This window comes from Pinus tabuliformis, chromosome 7, assembly GCF_031772625.1.
Source record: "Pinus tabuliformis cultivar Carrire ecotype Pingquan chromosome 7, CPIR1, whole genome shotgun sequence".
Lineage (NCBI taxonomy): Eukaryota > Viridiplantae > Streptophyta > Pinopsida > Pinales > Pinaceae > Pinus > Pinus tabuliformis.
In genome coordinates, this window is record NC_142293.1 from 1,036,328,223 (window position 1) to 1,036,343,223 (window position 15,001).

Below are 15,001 nucleotides of genomic sequence, written 5' to 3' on the forward strand. Positions count from 1 at the left end.
AATCCAAGAAAATATGTCAATTCTCCAAGAAGTGACATTTCGAATTCTTTCTGCATAACCAAGGCAAAGTTTTGACTCATAGTCTCTTCATTGCTGCCAAAAATAATATCATCTACATAAACAACAAGAATTAGCAATTTGTTATTTTCAACTTTTATATAGAGATTGCTATCTGCTGATCCTTTTGAAAAGCCTTGTTGGTGAAGATATTTGTCCAACCGATAGTACCAAGCCCTTGGAGCTTGTTTGAGCCCATAGAGAGCCTTTTTCAATCTGCATACAAGGTTTGGATCATTCCCAAGAATGAACCCATCTGGCTGCTCAATATATACTTCTTCTTCTAAGTCTCCATTCAGGAAGGCTGATTTCACGTCCATTTGAAATACCTTGAAGTTTTGAAAGCTTGAGAGAGCAAGGAACATTCGGATGGCCTCTAGTCTTGCCACAGGAGCAAAGGTCTCTTCAAAATCTATTCCTTCTTGCTGTGCATACCCTTTACAAACAAGTCTGGCCTTGTTTCTAATTACTTCTCCATTTTCATTTAACTTATTCTTGAAGACCCATTTTGTTCCTATTACATTCTTATCTTTTGGTCTAGGAACCAATTCCCAAGTGTTGTTCCTTTCGATTTGCTCAAGTTCTTCATCCATTGCTTTGACCCAACATTCATCTTTGCATGCTTCTTTCACATTTTGTGGTTCAATGGAGGAGAGTAGAGCCAAGTAGCTTGAAGCTTCTGCAAGTGTCCTTCTTGTTTGTACTCCTGCTTCTTTCTGCCCCACAATCTGAGTTTCTGGATGATTCTTTTGGACATATCTGGATGGAGTCTTCTCTTCTATTCTTGTCTGCTCCTCTGGTTCTTCTTGAGATTCTTCTTCTTCTTGAGGTTCTTCTTCTTCATCATTTCGCCTTTGAGGGTAACCTTCATCTTCTTCATGATGAACTTGCCTAGGAATATATCCCTTCTCATCAACCACTATATCAATACTGTCAACAATTCTGCCAAGTCTTTTATTGTAGCACTTGTATGCTTTGCTATGTGGAGAATAACCAAGAAGAATGCCCTCATCTGCTCTAGGTTCAAGTTTGCCAAGTTGCTCATCAGTGTTCTTAATATAACATTTGCTTCCAAAGATTTTGAAATGCTTCACGGAAGGAGTTTTACCACTCCAAAGCTCATGAGGTGTTTGAGTGCTGTTTACTCGGACATTTGTTTTGTTAAGAATGATAACAGCAGCATGTGCGGCTTCTCCCCAGAAGGTTGCAGGAGTACCTGATTCATCGAGCATAGCACGAGCCATTTGTTGGATAGTTCTGTTCATTCTTTCCACAACCCCATTTTGCTGAGGAGTTCTAGCTGTAGAGAATTCTCTTCTTATCCCATGTTCATCGCAGAAATCAAAAAATTCATTTGATGTGAACTCCCCACCTCTGTCAGATCTGAGGCACTTGATTTTGTGTCCTGATTCATTTTCGGCCAATGCTTTGAAGGATTTGAATTTTTCGAATGCTTCATCTTTGTGCTTCATAAGCCCTAACCAAACAAACCTTGAGAAATCATCAATGAATAATATCAGATATTCTTCTCCTCGAGGTGACCTTTTCCTAAATGGACCACATACATCTGTATGGACTAGCTCAAGAGGCAAGCTAGCTGACCCTTCCTTCTCTGGAAAGTTAGTTCTGGTCTGCTTTCCAAACTGACAAGATTTGCATATGGTGTTGTCTGGAATTTTGATATCTGGAAGATCGCGAACTGCCTGATATTTGCATGCTTTCCTTATTTGTGAGAAGCTTAGATGTCCCAACCTTCGATGCCATAACCAGTGCTCTTCATCCTTGCTAAGATAGCATTGTTGTTGTTCTTCTTCAAATATGTACAGATTATTTGGAGTTCTTTTGCCTTTGAGAACTGTTTTACCTGTATCAAGATCACGAACAAGACATCCATTCGATCTGAAAATAACCTCTGTTTTTTGATCACACATCTGGCTGACACTTAGAAGATTATGTTTCAATCCATCAACATACAAAACATTTCCAGCCTTGACCTTTTCTTTTAAAGGAGCAATACCTTTTCCTTTTATAGTAGCAGGAGTATCATTTCCAAAAGAGACTTTCTTTCCCTTTTCTAAAGTAGAATAAGATTCAAGTTTTTCTTTATCACCTGTCATATGTTTCGAACATCCACTGTCAATGTACCATAGATTTTCCTGTCCTTCTGCATAAAATGCTATCCCACATCTTTCTGTTTGAGGTTCCTTTATTCTCCATATTTTGGTGCTTGTGGCTTGTTCCTTTTTCTCCTGAAACCTGCTCCTGCATTCAGAGTCTCTATGACCAAAATTATTGCAAATAGAACATTCAACTTCATTTTCAAGCACCGAAAAGTTGTTATAGGTCCTTTTTGTAATCCCTGTCATACTTCTTTGTTTTTGAGCTTCCCTAGTCATGATTGTTTTATATGCAACACATTGAGCTGCTCTGTGACCAAAGTTGTGACAAGAAAAGCATTGTCCATTGAAGAAGCTTCTGCGGTTATTGAATCCACCAGCCAACTGATTGTAATTTCTATTTTCATCTATTCTTGAGCCAAACTGAGAAGATTTTACCTGTGGTTGGTTGTAGCTTTTGTTCATCCTTAAGGAGGATTGTCCCTGATAGTTTCTGTTTGTAACTCGTCCCTGCTTTACCTGATTATCTTCATTGTTCTTCCGCTCATTTCCTCTTGCTGCATCAAGATAACTTTTTGAGGTGGATGCTTGAGAGGTTTCTCCATTATAGCCCAAACCTGTTTTGTTTAGAGGAGACCGCTGCACACTAATAATCTCATCCAAGGTTTCAAATCCTTTGACAAATTTAAGATTAATAGTTTTTGTTTTCTCAATTTCTTTTCTGAGACCAACAATTTCACCTTCTAGTTTTTCAAGATGTTTTTCCTTTTCATCAATTTGAAATTGCAAAGTATCAATAATCACATTCCTTTCTTCTATGCTTCTCTTGAGTCTAGTGATTTCATTATAGAGATTATCCACATCTATAGCATCCTCATAATCATCATCTTCAAATGCCATTAACAGCTTATATTTATTACCTTGTTCATCTTCATCACTGTTTGATAAGCCATCACTATCTTCATGGGTGTAGTAGCTTTTCCTATTTGCACTTTGTTTCTTGTTCCATCTAGCAGGTTCTTTTCCTTTATCCTTATAAGGACATTTTGCAGCATAATGACCTACTTTCCCACAAGCAAAACATTTGAAAGGTAGCTTACCTCTGAACCTTCCAGAACCCCTTTGAAGATTTCTGACAAAATTTGATTCTTCTTCCTCTTCTTCTGGAACATGGCTTGCTTCATAGTAATCTTCTTTTCCTGATGCTTTAAAAGCAGCTTCCCTTCTGTCAGATGGACCTCCCTTTCTCATTTCATAAGCGGTTAGAATTCCATGTAGCTGAGACATAGTTAGAACACGGAGATTTTCTTTTTCTTCTATTGCAGATACTTTAGATTCAAACTTGGGGGATAAAGATCTTAGAACCTTTTGAACTACTATAGTTTCTCTTATTTCTTCACCCAAGTTTTTCATACAATTAACAATCTCATCTACCCGAGAAAATAATTAGCCACACTTTCATCATTATACATCCTGAGAGTCTCATATTGAATCTTGAGTGTTTGAAGTTTAGCTTCCTTTACCTGTTCATCTCCTTCATAGCTAGTGATCATTTTGTCCCATATTTCTTTTGCTGATTTGAAGTGCATGACCTTCATGAATTCTGTTTGAGATATACTTCCTAATAGGGTAGCGACTGCTTTTGCATTTGTTTCATATGCCTTTTTTTCATCTGGATCTGTAGGAGTAGCTGAAGGAAAAGCATAGCCTTTTTCTACAATGTCCCAAACTTCTGTACCAAGAGATTGAAGATATGCAGTAACTCTTACCTTCCAATAATTGAAATTTGTTCCATCAAAAACCGGTGGCCTGATTGATGCTTCTTTCTCGTAGTTGCTCATGATGAATGATCTTCCTTCAAGCGATCAAGCTTCTCTGAAGGACCTGCTCTGATACCAATTGTTGGAAATAATACTGAGAGGGGGGGTGAATCAGTATTATCAGATTAATCAAACTTTTCAAATGCCCAAAACATATACGCTACTTCAGTTAAGTGAACCAGCGTGTACACGCTACTGTGACGAAGTAAAACAGCGTATAAGCAGAAAACTCACAATTTAGTTGGCTTATTCTTCAATTAAGTGCATCAGGACATTATTCATCATATTAATAGTAAACATGTGCAGTATAACAGAACAGATAAAAAGCCACACACATGAACACCAAGATATAAGGTGGAAACCCAATGTGGGTGAAAACCACCTGCTGCAAGTTGTCTCTATCTTTCTTAATATGAAACTTCAGTTTACAATCTTTTGTACTGGTGCAGCCTTATACCAGTACGCAGGCTACAACCTGCAGAAGGCTTCAACCTTCTCTCGTTCTCCAAACTTCCTTGGAAGGGAGCTCCAACCCCCTTTTGCTTTTGTACTAGCCAAGATACTAGTACGTAGGTGCTGACCTACAATCTTCCTTCTTCCAGGTATCACTTTTTATACATTTTCAGACTTGGATATTCCTGAAGCACAACATTACAATCTGAAGACCACAATTCATTCAATTTTCACAACAGATCATTGAAGCATAAAACAACCAACTTTGAATTACTGAACCACTGAACCCTGTCAATCACCAGTTACCAGAACACAGAGCAGACTACAGAACTCTGTAATAACAGTCAGATCCCACTGTAAACCCAAATCAAGCTTCAAAAGATATACGCTACTTTAATGAGCAGAAACCGCGTATACACGCGCTTTTACCGAAGCCAACATGCGTACAGATCTAAAAATAAACTTTCTCAACTTGCAGCTGTACCAGATATTAGTTAGACTCAGAACGTAACATTGCGACAATATGCAGATCTAGAAATACGCATAATCAACCATAACATGATAGTGCATTTCAAACCATTTGATCCCGATCTCTCCTTAGATCTAGTTCTCCATCAACCGATGAGATCTCTCCTTAGCTCAGATCAACCAACTCAGAACCTGCATATCAGATCTCTTTCTCTCTTAGATATTCATGCCTTGTCGAAAGATGATCTTTGCCTAATGATCTTCTTCTCCTTATATAGCCTTAGGCCTTTCTCAATACCAAGAGCCAAAACCATAGTAACACAATACCATCAACTTTAAAACTAGGGATCGACACGCCCGTCGAGACATAATGGTCCGAAATCATAGGCACAACTTCCAAGGTCTAACCACCATGAACCAAAGGAACCTTTCCACATACACGCGCTTTTTCTGAATCTAACTTGCGTGTACACGCGACTTGGGCTTAACGAAAGAGCGTGTATGAGCTTTCTTGCCATGCTGTACTGAGATCTGTCTTCTGATTGAGTTGCCATCACCTGTACTAACCTTTGAGCACCTGTACCAGCCACTGAGTGAGTTGCCATCAAGGACAACACTTGAACCATAATGCCAACAGTGACTATGCCATGGGAGCAGTGTTGACACAGCATGGTAAACCCATCTGTTATCATTATGGGACTTTTAATCTGGCAGTAGTTAACTATCCTACATATGACAAAGAATTGTATGCATTAGTTCAGAGTGTGAAAAGGTGGAAACATTACTTAATGGGCAAAGAGATAGTAATACATAATGATCATCAACCACTTCAATATTTACACTCCCAAACTAAATGGCAACAATCAAGACATTACAGATAGATGGGTTTTCTACAACAGTTTCATTTAGTCATCAGATATAGAAAGGGCATACATAACAAGGTTGCAAACATGTTATCTAGACCCATTATAAATGCATCTAGGGTACTTAAGCATAATTATGTGCTACATGAAAGCTACATAGAACAATATGCTCAGGATATGGACTTTAAAGATGTATATGCAACTTTTAGTCAAGGCAAAAGAGTAGAAGAATTGGAATATAATATAAAGGAATGACTCTTATATCATTATGGGAAACTATGTATTCCACAAAATGAGAGGATAAAGATAATTAGGGAAGCACACACTTCTCTAATATCAGGTCACTTTGGGGTAAGTAAAACAGTTACACAGCTACAAAGATTCTGTTATTGGCCGAAAATGAATGAGAGAGTTTCTAGATATGTAAGAGGGTGTGCCATGTGTGCTAAAAGCAAGCCCAGCAATAGAAAACTAGGCTTGTACACTCCATTACTAGTTCCTTCTCACCCTTGGGAAAGTGTTTCCATGGATTTTGTTGGAGGATTGCTTAAATCTCGGAAAGGTCATGACTATCTATATGTTGTTGCGGATAGGTTTAGAAAAATGTGTATTTTGATACCTTGTAGTAAACAGATCATAGCTAAACAAACTGCAAAATTGTTCTTTGAACATGTATGGGTTCATTTTAGATTACCCACTTCCATTGTATATGATCAAGACACCCAATTTGTGGGGAAGTTTTGGTCGAGTCTGTGGGAACTGATGGACACCAAGTTGAAGAAAAGCACAACTTTTCATCCACAAACAGATGGCTAGAAAGAAGTGGTAAACATGACAGTGATCCAGTTACTGAGAGGGTATTGCAACAAACATCCTAAGCTTTGGGATGAACACTTGTGTTATGTGAAGCATGCTTACAATAGAGCCAAACACTCTTCTACACATAGATCTCCTTTTGAGACCTATTTTGGTTTCACACCAAGGTCTCCTTTAGATTTTGTCTTTGGTAAAGATACCATGGTTGATGGACACAGTGATGTGGACAAGGCAACTAGGTTCATTGAAAAAATCCAGGAGATCCACTAGGAAGTACAGGAACAGCTGGAAAAGAGCCAGGCCAAGTACAAGGCTAGGCATGATAAGCATCGGATGGAGCATAACTTTCAATTTGGAGACCAAGTATGGCTGTATATCAGCAAGGACAGGATGCAAGGTGAAGGTAAGAAGCTAAATCCTATCAAGTATGGACCTTTTAGGATACTTGAGAAGATTGTTGAAAATCCTTTTCGCCTTGATTTACCAGCTTACATATACATCTACTTAGTCGTAAATGAATATTGCTTGAGATTGTTTGAACCTTTGATGATTGAGGACCCTTAAGAGCAAAGTCAATTGCCTTCTATCGATGACCTACTACCTGAATACCTCAATAAGTTGCACGAAGACACAGTGCTGGACAGGAAGGTGAGGACAACGCGTAGGGGAGTTGTTGAGTACCTCACTTAGTCGATGCTTAAAAACCAACTTTTGATCGTCCAAAAGATTTTTCAATGGGAAGGCCGTGATCCAAATTGGATCCATAAAAGACTGTCAAAGAACTATGATTGTATCAGGTCGAACAAGTCTCTAAAGAAATCCAAAACAGTGATTAAAGACACCCAGAATCAGTGGCAATGGTAGCCAACATGGAACGACGAGGACCTCAGTCAAAGCACACTGACTGAGGCCCATGGAGACCATGCAGGAGGCCAAAGTAGCCCCTGGGATCCTTGGAATGGGAAAAGGAGGTGGAATTTGATGCGTAATTAGTGCTTAACACTAATCATGCATTGTTGGGCGAACAGGGCCGTGAAGGAAAAGCCCGAGCACTCGATTGCATGGGGGAACCGGAGGACTGCAGGCGGAAAAGGAAAAAGCAGTAAAACGGAACAGTGGGACCTACGCTTTGGAAATCGACAGTTTTGATTGGGGCGCCCTTAAATGGTAAGAGTTTTTGGAGAAGAGCGGAGTGATTCCATACATCGAATCGATGCATGGTAGGTGGAGGTGAGAGAAAACCACCATTGATCGCGTGCTATCGATCGAGCCAGTCAACCGCGCGAAACGTGCATATGGCATCAGATCTGGAGGGCCCAGATCAAACGGTTGAGATCGTACCTAATGGGAAGAAGCAGAACTGACAGGGAACTAAGCCATGTTTTAAAGGGATTTGGAATACATTTGACCATCACAGTGGAGAAAGAATGCATCCATGACGTAATTGAAGAAATGAACTAACGAAGTATGCTGGCGTCATTTAGAGGAGGATAAGTGGCCACTCCCGGAGCGTTCATGATAACGCTGAACAGGGAACTCCGAGCGTAGCTATAGAAGGTGAATCAATAGATGTGGAAGAGGAACTGAACAGGCATAGGGGGCGGATGGCTAAAAGCCATGAATAGAGACAGTCGAACCAGAGAGGAGGTTAGATAGCTATTCAAAGTCGAGAGACGAAGAAGTGGAATAGTGAACCTAGAGAGGAGGATTGAACACAGAGAACAGTAAAGCAAAGTAGAAGAGACAGAGGGGCGAGCTGACCAGCAACAACATCGAGCACCAGAGAGCTTGAAGATTCAAGCCATCCCATAGAGGAATCTGTCCGGACTGAGCAAGACATTTTTCTGTTTCCACTATAGACCAGAAGGTCACAAAGTTGGTAGGAAGAAGAAGAGTCTGTGCACTCCAGTGGTTTGGGGAAGCCCAAGAACCACCCTGCCAAGCAAACTTGCTTTAGGAGAACTCACATTGGGTCCCTGTATTGTAATTATCTGCTTAAAGAAATAATAAAACAAGGCCACCACTAAAATCTGGATCGGAGACGTAGCCCTAGAAAATAGGGTGAATTCCTTATTAAAATTTCTTGTGTCTTTGCATTTGCTTAACGTATTTCTCTGCTATCTTTCCATTTTATTGTTTGTGTATTGGCAATCTGATTGATCCGTTGCTTCTATAACACATAACAGACACCAGCACATGAGTATGTAATACCTTTGTTTAATTAATCTTCAACTGAAGTCACTCATAGGGTGAATATCAGATCAACCGAGCTATAAGATTTACTCTAGCCCAACATGGTGAAGGAAAAAAAAAATACAAATCTTAACAGTAAAGTGTAAAAATCATAAAAAAATGAGCAGTAAGTCTTCCAGCGACCAGGCCCAAAGCCTGTAGAAGAAACTACTATAGAAAATCAATACGAAAACTTAATGTGAAAACTCAAGTCTTTCATTAGCTCTTTCAAAGGAATTACAAAATCACTTCATCCCTTAAAGTTCAATTTGCATTCGCAGTCTTGCTGGAATTTTACAATGATTACAAATGTTACTTTTCTTTCTGATTTACTAGCATTATATATCTTCTATGAAATTCTAGCAAAAGTAGATCTTATCCTGAGGATTGGAAGATCCTTAGTATTTCTCGGCTGAACAATCAGATTTCGACATCAATCCTGTATTTCTCCTCTACCTTTAGCATGGTCTGCATAGCTGTAACAACGACATCTCCCTTTATTTGGCACTGTTGTCTTATCCAAAAGGAACAGCAGTTGTCCAATCTAGTCGACCTGTGCGTAAAAAAGCGAAAACTTAGGATTTTTATAATAAAAGTATGTAATCTGTTCATACTATTTTTTATTTTCTTTTGACAATATTTCTTCGAGAATGTGCTCAATACGAGAGTAAATTAATGAAAACCATATTATTAATCAACTAAATGAGGAGGAAAAACATATCTTTTTCATGACCCAACATACTCCCCATCTTACCTTTCTACATGTCCTCATGCAATAAGATAATGAAGATGCAACTAAGTTAGAGAATATGTAGGATGTGTTTCTTCCTTATAGACCCGAAAACCATTTTTGTTTTTAAGTACTGCAAAGGCTCGACCTTCTTGATATTTTGACAGCTCATCATGACAATGATACCCATCAGGAGGATCCCAAATGATAGGGATTCTATAATGACATCCAATCCAATTAGGACCCTCACTTAGGACAATCTTACCATACTGGGGGAGTCTAGTTGCATCTTCCGTAATGTTTCAGTAGTCAACTGGTTCTCAATTTCTAATGGAGAGGTTGTCCATATTTTCTTTGCAACCAAGAGAGATGCTTCTATAATGTCTTCAAAATATTCCAAACTTGACTTGATAGGGTTTGTGTGGATGGGGCCCAAGCTGGACACAACTCCTTCGTTTTCCATAAACCTTTTATGTTGTACCTAGATCTACAGGGGCAGTGTAGGTTCACCTCTTACCCAAAGATCCAATCCACTTTCTCTCCTCTAGAAGGTATCATGAGCCTTAGCCCATTTCAGATGGTTTTTAGTGAAGGAGAGGAAAGCCTGGAACTGAACATCAAAGGGGCTTGGATTGGCATCTCTGTCATCTTCCAGGAAAACATTGTGAAAATATAATTCACATAAAAAACATTTTACATCATCGGTATGTTTTTGACAACATTTAATAAAATCAGGAGTAGAACTAAACTCAAAAGGCTAACCAACTATAATAGTCTTAACTTTAAAGAAAACATTGTTCAAGAAGAAAAAGTGCATAGTTTGTAGCAGGTGGGCTATAGGCTAACGCATCTGAATAAATAGAACAAATAGTTTTTATTTTCCCCAAAGCTTTCTAATATTGTCGTTGTACTTCCTCCACTTTCTTTTTTTCTTCTCTAAGGTTGTCATAGGTTTCATCCTCTGTTGTGTTCAAGTCATTAATTTGTTTTAGTAACTCCTGGTGTTTCTTCAAAGGCACAACTTCTTTTTGATGTGGCAATAGTACTTGTTGTAAATTTGCTAGTTCTATCTTTAGTTTTTGAATAATAGCCTCTACTACAAAGGGGGTATAAGGAGGTATGTCCTCAGTCTGAGTAGTCTTGCTTCCAGTTGCTACCAACTCTATTTGAATGGATACTTATACTGTTGATACAGGAACACAAAATTACTTTTGAACAATTGTTTCCAATGTTGACATATGAACATAGAGGTTTGTTTGAAAGTCTTTCTGAGTAGTTGTCTCTATTACTTCCATAGAAGAACAAAAATCTGTTTGAGTTTCTATAAAACTAGTACAAATATCCTCTATTTGAGTTCCTGTTGAACAAGTGCTAATTTTTTCTGTTTGTATTCTAGTGGAATGAAGGAAATTCTCACTCTGGGTTACAAATTTATTTCGAATCTACTTCCTTATTATAAGCTTTCTTAGAGTCTTTTAGCCATTTCCTAAGCTGTTTGATTTTTCTTTTCAACTTCTTATTTTCCTTATCCATTCCAACGTATGATCATCTCACCTCTTTTTTCTTACAATAGGTTTATTTACTAGGGAAGAAGGGCCAACAATAAAATTATAAAAAATAGGAGCAGTTTCAAAATCATCATGATCACATTTGAGTAAGACTGTGTCTCCTGAATTGGCTTCTGACCCATCAACACTGTCATGATTTGGTTCAAGTAAGGTTGTATCTCCATAATTAACTTCTGGCTCCTCAACATTATCAGGATTTTGTTAAAGTGGGGTTGTATCCCCTCAATTAACTCCAGGATCCTGAATGTTATCAGGGTTTTGTTTAGGTGACGCTATATCCTTTGAATTAGGCTTAGGATCCCGGGTTTCAGCTACAAAAGAATTATGTCCTTCCAATTTGTGTATCTTTGTCATTTCCGGAATAGGGTAATGTCACTGTATGGTGAGAAATATGAGGAGAAGTGGAAGGGATAGGAGTAGGGACTTGTTCTTGTGAATTCTCAAATTGTCCCAGCTCCTCAAAGAGAGTTCCCAAATTTTCCAAGACCTGAGTCGCCTCTTCTTCGTAATCCTGAGGAAAATTGTCTTGTTGGCTATTAGGGGATCCATGGGGTGTTCTCGCCTCATCTATGGCTAAAATTATGCTTCTCCGTTGGACTATTCTCTCAAACTGTTTTCATTTAATAGGAATAGATGTCAAGATAGGGGTTTTTCTTTTTCGTTCCCTTTTTGGGGAGGTACTTGTACCTCCATAACCTGATGTTCTTGCTTGGGCTAGGCATTTCTAGGGATTCCTTCCAGGGATGGCGCACCAGAGATTATAAAGTTGTCCCAGTTTAAATGTAAATGATTTAATTCCTTGATGACAACTAATTTAATTAGACCATGATGATTGATTGTAGCCTGTGGGTTTCTAAATTTCCTCACTCTACTGGCAACTTCATGTAATAATGAGTTCAGGAAAAATGGAAAATTAATTATTATCTTTTGCCTTAGTTCTGCTAACAATTTAAGGTGTCAAGGTCTTAGCGCATCATGATGACCATCGCATGTGATATATATATGGATAACCTTTGGCAGTTTGTGCCATGGCTTGCTCACAGATGTAGAACATATACCTTCGCCTTTCTGCACTAATTCCTTGCCAGGATCCTTGAACAATTCTACAACTTCATGGAGTGTCGTGTGATTTTCTGCCCATTTTATGTCTTCTGTAGGGAGGCCTGTGACCTATCCTAGAATGGCTTTAGTTACTGCTATGGTCCTACCTTTGACAATTGTGCTCTCATTCTGTAGATTCTGCAAGAATTCCAAAGAAATATCATTATTAAACCCTTGCAACCGAGCAAGATATTGTTCCCATCCTACACTTTCTTAGATATCACAGGCTTGTGTGGTGATTTGTAACAGTGTAGGCTCACTACGAAGAGAGGTTCCACGCATATTTGCTATTTCCTGAGGACAATCTATAACCTTGCATGCAATATTGGATCCCACAATTCTCGTAATGAAACAACATAAACTACATTCAAGAGAATAAAGAATAAAAACTAAATACAAATTCTTGGTAATAATATCCTATCATATCGATAGATAGGGCGACTATTTGTTAATTGTGCACCTTCATATCATAATAATGTATGAATGACCCCCTTTAATGAAAAAAAGGGTGACCATGAACTATGAAGCATGTGGAAGGGAAAAAGAGAATGCGACATCATTATTATAGCAAAAAGTGGTCAGAACAGTGATACAAACATAATTGAATGCAATGAATGCACAACCATATGATTTGTTAGAAAGGATCATGAGAAATAAAGCGTGTGAAATATACATCAAGGAAATAAATTTCCTTTTTGGAGTAAGTACGATGAAATCTGACGAAGTGCTATTTTTTAAAATTTATTACCTTTGGTGTCGGATGGTCGGATAATTTTGACATGGTTCACATAATATAAATATTCTGCCCATACTAGTTATTAAGGATATAATTACTAACCAAAGGTGTTTTCTCCCTTTTTATTAACAAAGAAGAACTAAGGACATAGTAATAATTTGGCAACTTCAAAGTATACTTCAATACCATAAGCAGAGCCACTGCTGCTAGTAGACGTTCATTACATTGACAAGGTTTCCTTTTAACCCAGAAATGAGCCACTATCCCTTACTTCAAAAAATATTTCCTTCAAAAAGGACATTGTTCTAGTGTGATGACTAGATGGTAACAATGCCACTCACTAGATCATAACAAAGTGAACATGCTGGCTCGTGATGAAACCTCCTCTCCTTGGACATTTTAGCGTCACAAGGCCATTACCCTGGTGTGGTAGCCATAATGGGAATTTCACTTATGTTACTTTCCTATGATCATGTTAGGCTGGCCCATGATGAGACCCCCTATCCCTTTTTGGAGAAAGAGTAGCTTAGTGCATTTCCAAATTTATTAATGTTTTTGTTTCTTCCTTCTAATTTTTTTGGTTTTTTTAGAAGTTAGGGGAGGCTCATCAACTCCTTAAGAGTCAAGGATGGTTTAAGAAGTAAAAAAATGCCAAGAATAAATATTCCTTAGATTCTTCATCATATTTATTGAGGAAACCACCATTTGAATGTGTAAGAAAAGAAAAAATAGTATGGTGGGGATAGACCATGAAAAATTGATAATGCATCTGAAAAATAGACATAAGAAGGAATATTCATAGATAGAGCATGTTAGATTTAAAAAAAAATATTCACCAAAAAGGATAAGAATCATGATCATCTACATATTACCGCTTTTAAGGATTTCGATCAAACTCATAACCAAAACGAATAAATCGCATGGAATGATAGTAATGATAACAAAAACCATTCATGGTGATGGATCAACAAATGTTATTTTCATCAAACGGGACATCAAATGTTTCATTCACAGAGGGGACAACAACTACTCTTTGGAAAAGGGAACAACACATGTTTCTTCGAAAAGGGAACAACAACTATTACTTTGAGAAGGGAACAACAAATGTTTCTTCGAGAGGGGAACAGCAACCAGTTCTTCGAAAAGGGAACAACAACTATTTCTTTGAGAAGGGAACAACAACTATTTCTTCGAAAAGGGAACAACAACTATTTCCTTCAGAAGGGAACAACAATTGTTTCATTGAGAAGGGAAAAACAACTGTTTCTTCGAAAATGGAACAACAACTATATCTTTGAGAAGGGAACAACAAACATTTCTTCACAAAGGAACATTATTTGTGACGAAGGAACAACAACTGTCTTTTAAGGGGAAAAAATGATCGATTATAAACAACGTTAGTATCAAAATTCTAGTGTATTAAATAAGAAAAGAAAGAAGAATAGAATTTCTCGACCATTTTCAAAGAAAATATGTACATTATTTACAAAATGAAAAAAAAAACAAATTTTTCATGTGAATGAAGTTGTCGGGCTACTATCCCCTGCAACTATGATTTGGAGAGTATGATCATTACTTACCTGCTGATAGAAAAATTCGTTTATGAGTGGCTAGTGATAAAGTCGCAACCGATGTCCATTCACTAGAAAGGGAGCACCAGACCCAGCAATGGTGATTAAAGTTATGGTGCCATTGTTACGCACTTCTTGAATCTCATAAGGGCCAAGCCACCTTGTTTGTATTTTCCCTGGGAATTCATGAAATATGGAGTCATAGAGGAGTGCCCAATCACCTTTATGAAATGAATTCTTTTTAATAAGCCTGTCATGCCACTTGGCCCTCTGTTGTTGAATAATTGATGCACGTGTAGGGAAAGTAAGCTTGCTTCATCTAGCTCATTTAATTGTTGAAGTCATGTTTGGGCTTCTATAAGATCCATTCTAACCTCCTTGGCTGTCCTTAGAGTAAGATTGGTTCTTTGCCAAAAATAAGTTGGTAAGGGGAGTATTCAGTAGTATTGCACCATATTGAGCAATAGGC